Genomic DNA, 18320 nt, shown 5'->3' with positions numbered 1-18320 from the left:
CAAAGACAAAGCTAAATGAAGACAGTGTCTACCCCCAAGGAATGGGGAATGTGGATGTATCAAGCACATAACATTAAGACATTATGTTATGCCATTATGCCATTATGCCTTTATGCCATTATGCACGGCATAACATGGGAGCGCAGAGGGCACCTTAAGCAGCTCAGGCACGAAGGTGAAATTAGGGAAGTTTTCATGGGGTGACCCCTGAATTAGTCAGTTCTCACACTGCTAAAAGGAACTTCCTGAAAGTGGGTAATTTATAAAGAAAAGAGGTTTAATTGACTCACAGTTCCACATGGCTGGGGAGGCCTCAGGAAAATTACTGTCATGGTGGAAGGGGAGGCAGGCATGTCTTACATGGTGGCAGGTGAGAGAGAGAGTGTTTATAAATCTATCAGATTTCATGAGAACTCACTCACTATCATGAGAACAGCATGGGGGAAACAGCCTCCATGATCCAATCACCTCCCACCAGGTTCTTCCTTTGACTCATGGGGATTATGGGGATTACAATTTGAGATGAGATTTGGGTGCTGACAAAGAGTCAAAACATATCAACCCCTGAGCTGGGTCTTAAGGGGTGAGTAGAATTAGCTGAGAAGCCCTGCTATAGTCCCTTCACATATGACTGTCATTAGCTACCTTAGATAACTGGAGTGAAGATGTCATTTTAGAATTCAGCTTAATGAGCTTTGTTCTAGGTGTGTATAAAAACAGAACAGGAATAAGAGGTCATAACTTCTAGTTTTAGCTGTAAATAACAGCAAATGCAAGATAATGCGGGCTTCAAAATTTTAAGGTTTTTTTCTCTCATGTAAAGGAAGTTCAGAGTTAGGTAGCCCATGTCTGGAAATGTAGATCTAAGGTACAAGGACCTAAGGTTCCTCTGTTGTTTCACTCCATCATCCTTAGCACATGACAACCATTCTTAAGATCACCTTGAGGTCCAAGATGGCTGTCCAATCTCCAAAAGTCATATCAGTATTCTAGGCAGTAGAAATGAAGAAGTGTAGAAACACTAAGATCCCATTAAGGAGTATGCCAAAAGCTTGACATCTGCTTTCATCTTACGGGTCAGCACTTAGTTGCATGGTTGTATCTAGCAGTCAGAGAAGCTTGGTTATATCATCTTTCAGCTGGGCAAATGGAGAATAGTGGATAACGGGTAGAAAATTACCACCTTCAGCCATATTGGTCAACTCATGGAAGTATAGTTTCCCACTCTGACCCCCCAGCCCATTTTCTACCCTCTCCAAGATTAGGATAGGGACCTTTCTTGACACACCCCAAATGAGAGAGTCAAGTGCTGACTTTACGGTGGCAGAACAATTTTTATTAAATTGATTGACTAATACATAGGTACCACCATCTCTTGAACAGTCAATGACAAAGCAGCAGCACTATCTTAGTCTGATTGCTTGTCACTTTTAGAATTTGTCACTGTGAGGCCTGGTGCCACAAAGATGATATACTGAACCCAACACATGGAGAAATGCTTGTGGACTGGCTGATGAAGGAATCCTACCATGAAATAGGGTCAATATCAGGAACTACCAGCTCTCTGAGTTCCCCATCCTCCTCCTCTTGGGGACATTTGAGTGTAGTTTCTTCTGTGATTAGCCTCATCTCTAACAAGAATGTACAAGGTTCTCAGATTGAGACTAAGATGGTTAAGGACTCAAGACCCCTTGGTCCTCAGAATGGGCGGCCACTCTTCTGTTCATTCTCAGCTTGCTCCTGTGCAGCCCTTGGTCTCAGTGTCAATTTTATCTTATACCTATTCTTATCTCAAAATTCTTAAGGCAGTGAAACAAATAAAAGGCTTAACATTTGTTTTAATGTTAAGAAGATGGTTATATTTGTTTGGGTTTTCTGTTTGGGCTTTTGCAGTTTCATACTGAATTTTATTGTGAGCCTAAATTTACCTATAATTTATTTCCAATCTGGTTTAAGAATAGGGAAGCCATTCACATTTTCCTTGTTTAATTTGTGTCTTTCTAGAAACAAATAGCTTTAAATGTACTGTCAATAATATATTTGCTGTCCCTTATCTGAGATAACCACATTGTATTTTTATAGGCCTACCAGGCTTCTGGTGACTCAGAGATATTTAGGAATTCAGGAACTCTAGGTTGGGATTTTTGTGTTCTTTCTTTCCTTTTTTTACTTATATTTTTTATTTTTTAGAGACAGAGTCTCAGGGTCTCACTCTGTGTCACCCACGCTGGAGTGCAGTAGCACGACCAGAGCTCACTGCATCCCTGAATTCCTGGGCTCAAGTCATCCTCTTACCTCAGCCTCCCAAGTAGCTGCAACTACAGGTGCATGCCACCATGCCCAGCTAATTAAAAAAATGTTTTTTTGTAGAGGTGGGGTCTCCTTATGTTGCCCAGGCTGGTCTCGAAATCCTAGCCTCAAGAGATCCTCCCACCTCAGACTCCTGAATCACTAGGATTTCAGGCATGAGCTACTGCACCTGGCCCTAGGTCCAGTTTTAACAGGAATTTTCCCTAAGGCCTAAAGCAACTCGTTAGACAGTCTGTAAAGCACTTTTGGTTTTTGCATAAAATTAAACAAATATGACCATGTTTGATTCTCCTCTTTTTAGAGGGGCATTGTATATTCAATGGCAAAAAGTGTATTTCCCATCTCCAGTATTTTACCCCCGTCCTAACTTAAATGTTCATTTACTGGTATTCTTAACACTAATTAAACAGTCATGGGGTAGACTCTGCAAAAGACACAAAAGGTTAATAAAAGCAAAATGAAAATGGCTTACATTTTTAGTGCCAGGAACTGGGCTTGACAAGTGACAAGTATTTAATAATAGTAATTGTTGTCTTATTAATACCATAACCCTTTAAAGTAGATATTACAATTGTCCCCATTTCACAGAAGTGGAAATTGAGGCTGGGAGATGCTAGGAAATTTGCCCAGTGTTATTCTTGGACCTCTTGCACCACAGGTTTTGATTCCAAGTAAAGTTTTTGCTGTACCATAGCATATGAGGATGTATTAAAAAGAAAAATGCAAAATATGGTTTTGCTTTTGCTTGTGGTGACATTCCCCTCACAAAATTGTAATTAAGCAAAATGTTATTGACTTCCTGTATGAAAATCTACCAAAGCCAATGTTTTACATAATGCTTTTCTCATGTGAGTTTTGGGTTAGTGTCAATATTTTTTGTCACCGTGTTAACTTTCGGAAATCCTAATCTCAGGACCTCTTCATTTATGACCTCTATTCAAATTGTGATTTTTAATGGTTCACAGCGACAACTTTTCTGTTTCTTCTTTGTCCACTAGGGGATCATCTAGTTACATGGAACAGAAATTCACTCAAATTAGCTTAATCCAGAAGAGATCACTTTGCTCATAGTGTGACAGTATGGATGTTGCTATAGAGATTGGTGATGGTGGCTACGGTGGTGGTAATGATGGTCATGATGGGCATGGTTTATGGTGATCGTGGTCATGGTTCTGGTGTCATGGTGATAGTGCTGATGGCTTTGGTGATGATACTGATTGGTGATGGTGATGACGGTGGAAATGGTGATGGTGATGATAGTGCTGAAAGTAGTGCTGGTGTGAAGGTGGTGAAGATCATGCTGATGATGGTAAAGATGATGTGGCTATGACACTGATGGGGGAGGGGATGGTATCTTTGGGATTCCATGGTGGAAAGGAGAATCAGGTCGTACAAGGGGCTAGACCTGGGACATGGGAAGTCAACCAGTGAGGCTACTTTTTTTGTCTCTCTGGCGGCTCATGGTTTCTCATCTTTGCTTCTTTCTGCTCTGTTGCTGCACTGTCTTGTGTCAAGTGCTGAAAACTAACCACCGTGGCCCTGGGTGCACATCACCATCCAGTTAAGAGCTGGGTATCTTCAAGTTTTCCAGAGTGAACAAATTGGACTGGGGCAGTCCAGCTGATAACTTGCCTGGAGTCTGCTGTGGATATATGGGGAGGAGAAGCCCAGTCCTTGCTATAACCTGAGCACCCGGGACTGAGAGAAGCAGATTTTCCCTAAGTCTGTAGGACAGAGAAGAAGCTGAAGAGGAAATGACCAGCATTTCTCGCACCTGAGTATCTGGAATAGGAGGAGTAAGGGTGAAGATCTGATAAGAAGAGTCACATGAGCAAATTGTTGAAATTTAAGAGGAGACAGGTTTAACAGTAAATACCTTCTCATTTTTAAACCATTCTTTCCAACTCTTGAGAAGTTCCACTAGGGGAGAAATTATGTTTTCAACAGTATAGGTTCAACCTTTTCAGTTTATACCTGTTCTGAAATTTTGGGAAGCATTTAGTCTTTCAGTTGCTGTTCCTTCCTTCATCTTAACGATTAAATATTTGCTAATAGCATCTATCTTCCAATATGGAGAAAATCTTTCACTTGTAAACAGATTTATGATAAAGAAACTTCCACAATTAAATACTAGTCTCCATTCAATTTTTTTTTTTTTGATGGAGTTTCACTCTTTGTTGCCCAGGCTGGAGTGCAGTGGCATGATCTCGGCTCACTGCAACCTCCGCCTCTTGGGTTCAAGCGATTCTCCTGCCTCAGCCTTCCAAGTAGCTGGGATTACAGGCGCCTGTCACCATGCCCAGCCAATTTTTAGTGGAAACGGGGTTTCACCATGCTGGCCAGGCTGGTCTTGAACTCCTGACCACAGATGATCTGCCTGCTTCAGCTTCCCAAAGTGCTGGGATTACAGGTGTGAGCCACCACACCCAGCCCAAATTGTGATTTTTAAATGGTCGTCATGACAATTTTTCCATTTCTTCTGTACCCACTTCCTCTGTCAAAATAAAACAAGCCAAAATTGAATATAAAAATACAGTAATAGAATATTTTTCTCCAAAATCTTGTTTGAAAAAAGTCATTCAAATGATAAGTAGAGGATGGTTAAGATCAGATTATAGTAGCTCTGCTTCCTGGGGGTGATAGAAGGCTGGTTTCACCCTTGTGAGGCATGCCAGGGGGCATCAGGAAAGAAAAATCAAAGGCAATGAAACTAGGCAGTCAAGCAGATAGTTCTATCAGCCTGGCATTTCACAGAGGAGAGGGCTCTGAGTTGCCATCAAGGGCTTTCCTCCTTCCTCCCTCTTTTTCCTTCCTTCCTTTCTGGTAATGGTCAGTCCCATGATTCTTCCAGCAGAGGTCATACTTTTCCTTTGAAATGATGCAAGGTATTTTTTACTTGAGAGAATGACACACCTGATTGTTCTGGGCTACAAATTTCCACAATATTTGGAGAGATTCCACAGTGACATGAGACCACTGGAGAGGTGTGGGAGATAGTCACGGAGATATAAGGATGCCAATCAGCTATGCATCCCACACCATGATGAGGATAACAACACCAACACCGCCAAGATCCAGATGCCCAGTGCTGGCCTGTCGTGCTGCCATTTGTATTTATTACCCCTCTGATGTGTTAGCTTAATTAATGATAAGGGCAACACTGGACACTAGCCTCTCTTTGAGATCCAGGTATTATTAGCTCTTCCTTATCAAAACCTGACTTGCAACAGACTAAAGGGGTTTCATAAATACCCTGGGACTACTGCTGTATGAATTTGGCAGGATTCTGAGAATGGTCTGAAGTTATCAACGGCTGTCCAGGGGCCTCCGGTTTGCTGGGTTGTGAGTCCACCACTCAGGAGGTTAGAGAAAGCTTCATGGAGGAGTGGGGAGAACTAGGCAGGACTTCAGGAGATGTGTATGTAGAAACTGGACTGGCAGAGTCAGGAAGCAGAAAGATGTTATAACCCCGGAAGAGTCTGAGCAGTTTGCCTGGGGCGTCATGTGGCACATTTCTCTGGATGACAGTCCATTTGGTTTCTAGCCCTAAGTACATCACAAAGAGCTTAGATTTACTGAGTACTTCCTAAATCCACTTCTCCAAGCTAAGTACTTCCCATGCATTATCTCCTTTTGATACTATAGTTGGGAAAATCAAGGTTAAGCAGTCTGTGCAAGATGTGCAGCTTCTAAGCCATACAGCTTACAGTCCGACTGTAGTTGCCTATCTAAAGGGCCCAGGTTTTTAACAGCTACTCTAAGCTGCCTCTTGTGATACAACTCAGCTCACAACACACTCACTCAACCTCACTTTGGTGTGTAAGTTTGGCTGAGGAACTTGCATTTAATATGTTTAAAGTATGACACTCAGGACACAGGCAACTCCCCATTGCTACTGAGTTTGTTCCAATCCCTTTACACTCAGTTGAACTACACATGCATGCTAAACCAGTTACCAATGACAACAACTTAAAAGGAGCTGGAGAGAGGCTTCCTGGAGTTTGGTCCTTGGGTAGTTGGCCAAGAAGGATTTGATGTCATGCACCCGAAAACAGAAGATGCCAGGGCCTCTAAGAGAGATACTGGCTATGCTCTGGTGCTCTTCCCTTGATCTTCATTTCTTACAAGCTAGAGTAACTCCTGACAGGATTTATGAGCCCATTGCACTGAAGGCACAGGGGGGTAATGAGGTAGGAATGTTTGTTAGCTGCTGCTCTTGGCAGGTAGGGGGTGAGTTTAATGGTGTTAGGCAGAAAGTGACATGGACTGAGCAACAGCATACAAGAGGGTTCATTTTTCACTACGACTTCATATAGATTTCCAAGGAGATTTCAAAATATCTCTAACATCACCATAGCCCATGGAACCCTGAACATGGCAGAAGATCCAAGATAAAGTTTATGCTAGAGAGTGCATGGAGAAGAAGCAAGGTTTACTACATGAAGCAATAAATAAAGGCATAGTGCCTCAAGACTCATCTGGACAATGTGTAAGCAAAGGCTAAGATGTATGCATGGAGCACAAAGAAGAAAACTCAGCCAGAACTGTGCCCTCAGTCTCTGAGTAGGGTATCACCAGCTCCTCAGTGAGAAGAAACTGGAAATTCAACCTCAGAACTACCACACACACTTCACACAACCTTGCATATAGGAACGCTGAATAAAACACACACAGTTCTCATTAAAAACTGCCTAGAGTCTCATCACTGGCTACAAATCCTTTCGTCATCATTGTGGAATCCTTAAATCCTACAAAGTATTTTTATTTTTATTTATTTATTTTCTATTATTATTATACTTTAAGTTCTAGAGTACATGTGCACAACGTTCACGTTTGTTACATATGTATACATGTGCCATGTTGGTGTGCTGCACTTATTAATTCATCATTTACATTAGGTATATCTCCTAATACTATCCCTCCCCCCTCCCCCCACCTCACAACAGGCCCCGGTATGTGATGTTCCCCACCCTGTGTCCAAGTGTTCTCATTGTTCAATTCCCACCTATGAGTGACAACATGTGGTGTTTGGTTTTCTGTCCTTGCGATAGTTTGCTCAGAATGATGGTTTCCAGCTTCATCCATGTCCCTACAAAGGACATGAACTCATCCTTTTTTATGGCTGCATAGTATTCCATGGTGTATATGTGCCACATTTTCTTAATCCAGTCTATGATTGGTGGACATTTGGGTTGGTTCCAAGTCTTTGCTATTGTGAATAGTGCCGCAATAAACATACGTGTGCATGTGTCTTTATAGCAGCATGATTTATAATCCTTTGGGTATATACCCAGTAATGGGATGGCTGGGTCAAATGGTATTTCTAGTTCTAGATCCTTGAGGAATCGCCACACTGTCTTCCACAATGGTTGAACTAGTTTACAGTCCCACCAACAGTGTAAAAGTGTTCCTGTTTCTCCACATCCTCTCCAGGACCTGTTGTTTCCTGACTTTTTAGTGATCACCATTCTAACTGGTGTGAGCTGGTATCTCATTGTGGTTTTGATTTGCATTTCTCTGATGACCAGTGATGATGAGCATTTTTTCATGTGTCTATTGGCTGCATAAATGTCTTCTTTTGAGAAGTGTCTGTTCATATCCTTTGCCCACTTTTTGATAAGATTGTTTGATTTTTTCTTGTAAATTTGTCTAAGTTCTTTGTAGATTCTGGATATTAGCCCTTTGTCAGATGGGTAGATTGTAACAATTTTCTCCCATTCTGTAGGTTGCCTGTTCACTCTGATGGTGGTTTCTTTTGCTGTGCAGAAGCTCTTTAGTTTAATTAGATCCCATTTGTCAGTTTTGGCTTTTGTTGCCATTGCTTTTGGTGTTTTAGACATGAAGTCCTTGCCCATGCCTATTGCCTGAATGGTATTGCCTAGGTTTTCTTCTAGGGTTTTTATGGTTTTAGGTCTAACATTTAAGTCTTTAATCCATCTTGAATTAATTTTTGTATAAGGTGTAAGGAAGGGATCCAATTTCAGCTTTCTACATATGGCTAGCCAGTTCTCCCAGCAGCATTTATTAAATAGGGAATCCTTTCCCCATTTCTTGTTTTTGTCAGGTTTGTCAAAGATCAGATGGTTGTAGGTGTGTGGTAATATTTGTGAGGGCTCTGTTCTGTTCCATTGGTCTATATCTCTGTTTTGGTACCAGTACCATGCTGTTTTGGTTACTGTAGCCTTGTAGTATAGTTTGAAGTCAGGTAGTGTGATGCCTCCAGCTTTGTTCTTTTTGGTTAGGATTGTCTTGGCAATGTGAGCTCTTTTTTGGTTCCATATGAGCTTTAAAGTAGTTTTTTCCAATTCTGTGAAGAAAGTCATTGGTAGCTTGATGGGGATGGCATTGAATCTGTAGATTACCTTGGGCAGTATGGCCATTTTCATGATATTGATTCTTCCTGTCCATGAGCATGGACTGTTCTTCCATTTGTTTGTGTTCTCTTTTATTTCGTTGAGCAGTGGTTTGTAGTTCTCCTTGAAGAGGTCCTTCACATCCCTTGTAAGTTGGATTCCTAGGTATTTTATTCTCTTTGAAGCAATTGTGAATGGGAGTTCACTCATGATTTGGCTCTCTGTTTGTCTGTTATTGGTGTATAGGAATGCTTGTGATTTTTGCACACTGATTTTGTATTTTTACATAAGGGATTCTCAAAGACTGTTAAAGTCAAAATTCTGGTACCCAGAGTGGGCAAACCAGGAAAAACCTCTTCTAACATGAGTTGGTCCTGATGGGGCTTATGCGTATCTGGGACAGCACATATGCTTTATGAACACAATTGAACAATGACTTAAGTCATTTTTTGTTGCTACTACAGAACACCACAGACCGGGTAGTTTGTAATAAACAGAAAAATTTATATGGCTCACAGTTCTGGAGGCTGGGAAGTCCGAGGGCATGGCACCAGTATCTGGTGAGGGCCTCTGTGCTGTTTCATTCCATGGCAGAAGGCAGAATGGTGAGAGGGCATGTAAGAGACCAAACAGAAGTGGGCTAGACTTATCCTTTTATCAGGACCCACTCCCAAAAATGTACACCCACTATTGCAATCATGGCATTAATCTAGTCATTAGTGCAGAGCCCTCATGACCTAATCACCTCTCAAAGGTCTACCTCTCAATGCTGTTGCATTGGGAATTTAGTTTCCAACTCATGACCTTTGGGGGACACATTCTAACCATAGCCATTTGTATTTCTAATCTATATTTTTAGCCTGGAGGACACCTATAAATCAAAGAAAATGAGCAAGGCAAGTCTTAATCATTTTAGGAGGTTTATTTGGCAAAGTCAAGGATATGTGCCCAGGAGACAGATCTGTGTTTTTCTCCAGAGATAATCTTGAGGGCTTCAATATTTAAAGGGGAAAAGGCAGGATATTGGGGAAACACACAATTTTCATATGAGGGAAGGTAGGGAAATAGTTATTTACGCCTTTGTCTGGCTTAGTGAATCTGTATCTTTACATAAGATAACATAGACAATAGGGCAGAGGAAGCAATAAGATATGCATTTGTCTCAGGTGAGCAGAGGGTTGACTTTGAGTCCTGTCCTTTGTCCCACACCTGTAAAGGTAAGCTATCAATTTACATCATCATGGTGAACTTCAACAGAACTGCTTTAGGGTAAAGATCTTGGGGCCCACAAGGAATTTCCTTGTGGGCAAAATGTGAGGGAGGTATGTAGATTTTCATCTGCATAGCCATCTTGTTTAGGAACCAAAATGGGAGGCAGGTTTGCAAGACCCAGTTCCCAGCTTGACTTTTCCCTTTGTTTTAGTGAGTTTGGGGTCCCAAGATTTATTTATTTTTTTGCATGCTGTATGGCTCAATTCACTGTTTGGCTTAGGGAAAGAAGCATAGATGGTTACCCAGCTGTTGCAGGGAATGAATGAATGAACAAAAACTAAACTTTTATCCCACCCTGGACGATGCTATAGTTTTAGAGTTCATATAGAAACCCAGAGCAAAGTCTGAAATGTGAGTTAGAAGGAATGCCTAGAACGTCAAATAACCTAAATGTGGAGACTCTAAACAACCCCTACACATGGAAACCATCTGGCAAGCCACGCATCAGATTCAAAGTGCCCAGACTCGGGAATTATTTGTTTAAATCCCCGTGAAGTTGACAGTCATTCTTCCAGAGCAATTGAGTATCCCCAGTTTGCTTTGAACAGCTTAAGGAAGCTAAATTCTTTCTGTTGTTTATCTGCTTGGGATGCCAGGCCACTTTTCAGAGGTGTTTACCCTGGAGTCCCTGACCAAACTTGTGAGTTCCCACTAAAAATTCAAAGCCGTCTAAAACCTAGCTATTTTTTTCAAATCATGTGGTCAGCATTCTGACAGGATGATTTTTCATCTCTTCTAGAGTTTTCCACTTTATTGTGATAAACCCACTCTACATTTTTGGGCTAAATAATAGTTTGTTGATTTCCTGTTTTCCCATTATCAGTTTCTCATATTGTGAGCTCTAAGGAATGTTGAGACCCAGGGAGTTTAAGCAGAAACCCTGCTCCGGTTCAATCACCACTGCCTTTAGGGCTCAGATCCCATGCTTCTGGGGCCCTGCTAAGACATTTGAGAGCCAAGTCCTGAGACAGGGGAAGCCTGGGGTTTAAACTTACATTTTATATCATGCTATTAGCAGGAGGTCATGGCTGCATCTTCCAAAGACTTCTGGTTCCCAAAGCGGGGGTACATATCATGTTAGAAAACCTTAAAGTAATTATGCTGTGGCCTTACAGACTCATTGCTTAGGTCTCAGGAAAGTCAAGAATTTAACTTTATCTACTTTCTATCCTTCTCTCATCTGTGCAAACCTGAGATTAAAGGACAGGCAGGTTGACAAAGTCCCAGGAAGAGTGAAAACCCCAGGAAATAGAGATTCGGGTGTGCTGTGAAAGGTTAAAATCAGCTCTATCCGTTGACTCTTCTATGATAGACTAAAGCATAAAATGACACATTTTTCAATTATTTGTAATAGCCCAATTACCTACTACTTATTGCATACTTTTTTTCTCTTTTGTATGTATGTTTCCAGATTTTTCCAGACTGTTTAGTAAATAGCTGCCTTATAGTGTCACTCACTCCATAATTTAACCTCTGAAGCTTTGTTCTCAGTAACAGATATTATTTAGGGTAAAAAAGATATTTTTTTCCTGATCATTTGCTCCTAAGATAACACAGAAGGTTTTCAAAGCAGAGGGCAATTCAATTCGTTACTTCAAGAAATATTTATTAATAACCTACTATGTATCAGGAAACAGTCTAGGTGCAGAGAACAATCTCTGTGGCCATCAGCCCTGCATTATAGCGTAAGCAAACAAATAACATACTTGAGAAAACACAAGGTGCATTGGGTGGCGGTAAGTGCTCTGGAGAAAACTAAGCAGGGAAGGGGGTCAGGAAAACTGGGGTACTGGTTGAAAAGGTCCCATGTGAGCTTCAGTGGTAGTTATTCCCATTGCATGCCAAAGTTTCTCCCAGTGGGACCTAGGCCACTTGTATTTCACACTGGACCAGATGTGGGTATGGGGTACAAAGTCAATAAGTGCTAGGGCTGGTAGTGACCTTGCAGAAGCTACTTTTATATTAATTTTACTGGTGGGGAAACTGAACCCTGAGATGTTAACTGCCCTGCTTTTGTCTCAGCCTAGTCATAGGACCAGGACACTGTGCGTCTCACATGGCACTTGTGTCTAATGACCTCTCCCTGAGAACTCACAAAGTCCACCTGTCTCCACTCCATAGTTACGTAGATTGCTTATGGAGCAACCTCTAATCATTGTCAGGAACCAAAAGACAAGCAAGCTGGCACAACTGTGCCCATTGTCCCAGACTCAGAAGTGGCTGGAATTTGGCATTAGGACACAAATGATCTTCTCTGAGGATGAGAGGGTGATCTTCCCTGTGAATTCCAGAGGCTGCTGGGCAGCCTAATTTACCTTTCAGAGAAGGTATAGTGTGTTCTCCCTCGCACACTTGTAATATAAACTCCTACTGGCATTGATCTTTGGGTGGGAGGGGATTTACAAGTAGAGTATTCTGCACATGTCTGTTATCTCTATATACCAGCAGAAGTGTCAGCAACCAACATGAGTTATGATGTTGAATGGGTTGGCTCTTCTCTTTGTAGTTTTATAATGTGTGCCAAGTATTAAAGCCTTCTTTCCATCTGCTTTGAAAAGAGCAGATGCCAAGTTTGACGTGTATAAGTAATTGGGATTCTTCTGCTGAAAATATTATGTTCTGCAGAGTGGCGAGTCATCAACATTCTATCAGGCAAGCCCATGGAGCCTGGGTGGGCTGCCATGGTATATTTGAATAAACTAAGAGCTATGTGTTTTCTGTTCAACCATCAGAGAAATTACACTGAGCTCATAAGGTGATAGTATTAAACCCTAAATACTATTAAACTTAACACATCATATTGGTCCAAACCTCTATTAATTCAACACACATCTATATGCCAGCACAGATGGTACAAAGAGGAACAAGATAAAACATGATCCTTACCCTCCATGGGGCTTGCAGTACAGTGTAGGGAATCAGACCCATGAATAAATAGCTGTAGTTCTGTTTGATGAGTGTTATAACTGTGATAAGAAACAAACTCCTGTATGGGTACAGGGTAAAGAGATAAGAGCCCAACTTGGGCTTGGGGTCAGGGAACACTTTTTGGAGGGGGTGATACTTAAGCTGGGTCTTGAGGGGTGAGTGAAAACTCATCAGACAGAAGACAAGAAAGCATTCCAGGTGGTGTGGACACTAAGCATAAGGCATGGAGCTCTGCAAGACCAGATGTGGGGTCCAGGAACCCGAAATCAATCCATGTGTCTAAAGTGTGAAGGGCAAATGGGAAAGTTTGGTGCATACGACCATGGGCTGCAGGCCTATCAGGAAGGGCCTTGGATACCCCATGAGTCTTAGGGAAGGTGAAGTCATTACCTGCACAGATCCCCATCCACAAAGGTGAAGATTGTCTCACCTGGCATTGCAGTTAGAAGCATGAACCTAGAGCTCTGCACTGGGCCCATAAAGTCAGCCAGACATGCCTGCAAGTTCCTACAGTCATGATCTCTTCTCATTTTCCCACATCAGAGCAGGTGATTCACAGCTGTTCTGGAATTTGGTGATTTTTAGCTCTCTTTTCCTAAGACTATCTCTGCACATCAGCTTTTCCAAGCACCAGCCAGGCAGCCAGCACACTGTTAATTGCAGTGGTTGTTATGTTATAATAAAGGGATGGGCTCCATCTGAGAATCACATTCAGTTATGCAGCTGGACAAGTCTGCTCGGTGTAACACCCGGGTCTCCATGTCACCATCGGATGCATCAGTGGCAGACAGAGCTAATTGGGAAGCTGGCAGTCATCTCAGCTTTGTTGGTCTGAGACAGCACTGGGTCACGGCAGTAATTTCACATGAGTGCAAAAGGGCAGCTTGAGGTGGTTTTCATTTTTCTTGTGAAACAATGAAGCTGTTTGAATTTGTCTAGGGGCAGGAGCGGAGGGTGGGCGACTCTCCAGTAAACATGAGAGATAGAACTGGATACGGCATCCATCATGTGTTCTGGGCTGGGGATAGGTAGAGATGAAAATGCACCTTCCCCTTCCCTCTCCTTCTGTCTTCTTCCCCCATGATGGCAACATTGTGTGATGGGGAGGTCAACCCAACCACAGTGGAAAAGCTCCTGTGTCCTTTCTTCAGGGAACCACACATACACTTAGAATCCCTTAGAGTACACCTGACTGTAAGAAATAAACCTTGTGCCTTTTAAAATGCTTGTTCACATGGTTCCTAGAGCATAGGTTTCATGGCTGTTAACAATAACAACAAAAAGTACATCTGATTAAAAATCTAGGGTTCCGTGAAAAAGCACATGCAGGAGGAACAGACCCACAAACACTGGCTGAAGAATGGAGGGCTGCTTAGCAGAAAGCATGTGTGGATGACGGAGGTGGCGTTTTAAAAATGCAGATGGAGAAGACCCAGTGGGAGCAGTAGTGGAAATGTCCCAAATCAATCAATCAACTCCAGGACATTGACCAAGGATAGAATACGGCATTATTGCTTAGGATTAAAATGAAAAGAGAAGACAGTGCTCTTGTCCAGAAGGAGAAGAAACTTTTATAGTGTAACGTTTTCAACAAGTTCAAACAATATTACCCAGATAATGCAGTACAGTGTGGGGCACGGAGTGGGTGGTGTTTGGAAGGCAGTTCTGATGGTGCACCAGCCCCTCCAGACAGGACAGTTGGGGAGAAGTAGCTTTCTGTGGTTGCCAGGAGACAAGCCAATGACTGAGCAGAAGGCATGACAGAGGGAGCTGGTCGGGAGTCTGCCTAGAGCCTTTGGAGGGAGCCTCTGAAGGCCCCACCTGGGCCAGGGCTCTGGCGGGTCTATTGGTTTTTGCATATTTTTCTGGTTTGCTGGAATCTAGAATAAATGGATTCCTGGATTCTCTTTTCTCCCAGAAAGGCCTGTGAACATTCAGAGCCACAGGGCATCAACCCCTATGACACCATTTCATGGACTGCATTGCCCTCCCTCCCCACCACCCCAGCCCACCTCTGGCTTTGGTCTCCCACATCTGCAAGAAGGAATGCCGCAGGAGTTTCTAGAATAAAAAAACATCTTTTTGACTTTTTAACAAATGCAGTGATCTGAGTGCCCTTTGGAAGCTGAGGCCCTACAGACACCCACTCAAGGTGACCTTGGGAAGCACCCTCTTGTTGTTTTCACTCTATTGACAGTCAACAGTGAAGGGAGTTGTCTCAGCTGTTGAGAATGTCAGAGAAGGCAGGTGTCGTGGTGCTATTCTTATCTGTGTAAAAATAATATTTACTGTAAATCATTCTGGGTCACTTCATATCTTTCAAACACGTTCAAATCATTCTGGGTCACTTCATATCTTTCAAACACGTTCAAAAAGGAAATCGAGCACTCTGTTCCATTATGAAAGTGTGTTCTGAGTAAGCCACTGTGTGGCTCAAGCTTCTCTTCCTCCCAGGAGCTCTTGGCATTGGGTGAAAGGGGAAATTTACAGAAACTCCAATTCCAGTGTCATTAAAGAAATCTCAGTTGTTGCATAGCTTAATACTTCCCATTCCAGAGAAACACTCTGATGAAGAAATGAAACCCTGCTGACCTGCCTCTTTGTCATATCACAGTTCTGCACCCTGAGGGAGTGGGATGGGTTTAGGAAGCTGTTTTTTTTTTTTTCACTGGAAGTGAGACAACATATTGGCATTTACCAGGGCTGCAGGCTGTGCCGGAAGCTCAGCTGCTGTTACCATGGCAACAAGATGCTCTTGTCCCTCTCTGTGATGCCACTTTTGCTTTGCTGGAACCATTTTCCGCAAGTGTCTGGAGAGTTATTTCGCAGTGGACATTTTGACCCAACGTAACACTTACAGAATATCTGCCAGAAAGCTCATGCAGAGTTTGCACCTCAGATTCAGAAACGCTTCACCTTGGAAATCTTGCCAAAAAGTAAAAATTTTAAAAGCAATGGTTTGTCCAAAGCCTGTGAGAAGGCTAGATTGGCAGACAGGCAGGGTCACAAGGTCAAGACATTCTCCACTGGAGAGGCATGAACTGGGTACAAGCAAACAAGAAGGCATTTGTCATACATCCTAGGTGAAGTCACTTTTAAGAAAAAGCCAGGACCTGACACAAGTCCCAGAGACTCTGCCAGAGGATGCAGAGACTCCAGCGCAAAAGCAGGAGTGAGAGCCAGCTAGTAAGAAGAAACTAGGAGAAAGTTTTCGGTGAGGAGATGAGTAGTCGTGGTCTGGAAAGGTCACTCAATTATCCATAAGAGGCTGTGGTCTTCAGCACGACATGGCCCTGACTGGAATGTAGGTCCTGCCAAGTATTAATTCTGTAGCTCTGAGAAGGTTTTCTGACTTCTCTGAATGTCAGTCTCCTTATTGGAAAAGAGTGTTCATAATTCTAACTCCTGTAGGTTTATGTGAGACTTAACTATTGTGTGTGAGCACTACATCATTGCGTGTGACACACAGTGGATGCTCAGAGACTTCCTTGCTTTCTCATTCTTTGTTTATAGGGTATTTGTAGGGTGATGTGGGCACTCAAATGGGCAAGTTTCAATCCCTACTTTTAAGGATCTGAAAGCCTAATGCGGGGCGAACATGTAATTCATCCAATGATGATGCAGTGCAAGCCATCTGAAAGTGGGGGAATGGACAAGGCGGCTTCCCTACAGGAAGAATTGGGCAAGGCTCATCAGGAGGGGCCCCCAAACCATGCCTTACAAGAAGCGCTAGAGTTTACTAGATGGAGAAGTAGCTGAATGGTCATTCCTGGCCAGAAGGGCACCAGTGCAGAGGGGGAACTTCTTGGTGCATCGAGAAGCTTCCATGATTGGGGTGAGCTACCTCATTGGGTGTGATGTGGACTCTCTGGCTCAGGTGTTACTCACTCAACACCCTTCAGCACTGATACTTCCAGGACAGTTCCCTGACATTCAGTGGGAGAGGACGCATAAAGGGTGTGCCCAGGGACCTCAGACCACTTTAAAACTGGAGTCCAGCTTGTCAAAGTAACAACAACAACAACTACACAAACTACTTGCTTATTTATTTAAAAAATAATAGTTTTGTTGAAATATAATTCACATGACATCATAACATCACTTATTTGGTGTGTAGTTCATTGGTTGTCATGTGTTCACAGTGTGAACCATCACCACAGTCAATTTTGGAACATTTTTTTATCACCCCAAAAGGGGTCCCCCTGTATTCATTAGCAGTCACTCACCATCTTCCCCCATCCTCCCAGCCCCAGGAAACCATTGAGCTACTTTCCACAGATTTGCCCATTTTGGACATTTCACATAAATGAAATCACATAAGATGTGGCCTTTTGTGACTGACTTCTTTCCCTTAGCATAATGTTTTCAAGGTTCATCCATATTGCCAACATGCTTCAGCACTTTATTCCTTTTTATGGCCAAATAATATTCCATTGTATGGTTAGACCACATTTGTTTCTCCATTCCTTGGCTGATGGACATTTGGGTTGTTTCCACCTTTTGGCTACTGTAATTAGTGCTTCTGTAAACATTCAGGCATAAGTTTTTGTGTGGTTATGTTTTCAATTCACTGGAGAATATATATCTAGGAGTAAAATTGTTGGGTCATAGGTTTTTCTAAAATAATCCGAGGAATGCCACACTCATTTCCAAAGAAGCTACCCTATTTTACATCCCACCAGCAGTGTATAAGGGTTCTGATTTCGCTAAATCCTTGCCAACACTTTTTGTTATCTTTCTTTTTGATCATAGCCTTCCTATTGGGTGTTGATTGGTATCTCATTGTAGTTTTGATTTACATGTCCCTGAGAGATAATAACATTGAGTATCTTTTCATGTGTTAATTGATCATTTGTATATCTTTTTTGGAGAAATGTCTATTCAGATCATTTGCCCATTTTTCATTGGATTATTTGCCTTTTTACTAATGAATTATAAATATTCTTTATATATTCTAGATACAAGTCCTTTATCAGTGTATTAGTCAGGGTTTTCTAGAGGGACAGAACTAGTAGGATAGATATATATGTATATATAAAGGGGAGTTTATTAAGTATTAACTCAAAGGTCCCACAATAGGCCATCTGCAAGATGAGGAAAAAGGAGAGCCAGCCCAAGTCCCAAAACTGAAGAACTTGTAATCCGATGTTTGAGGAAAGGAAGTATCCAGCACGAGTGAAAGATGTAGGCTGGAAGGCTAGGCCAGGCTCACCTCTTCATGTTTTTCTGCCTGCTTTATATTTGCTGGCAGCTGATTAGATGGAGCCCAACCAGATTAAGGGTAGGTCTGCCTTTCCCAGCCCACTGACTTAAATGTAAATCTCCTTTGTCAACACCCTCACAGACACACCCAGGATGGATATTTTGCATCCTTCAATCCAATCAAGTTGACATTCAGTATTAATCATCACAATCAGATATATGGTTTTCAAAAATTTTCTCCCATTGTGGGGGTTG

This window comes from Pan paniscus, chromosome 8 (genome assembly GCF_029289425.2).
Source record: "Pan paniscus chromosome 8, NHGRI_mPanPan1-v2.0_pri, whole genome shotgun sequence".
NCBI classification, from domain to species: Eukaryota; Metazoa; Chordata; class Mammalia; order Primates; family Hominidae; genus Pan; species Pan paniscus.
This window is presented reverse-complemented; position numbering follows the sequence as displayed.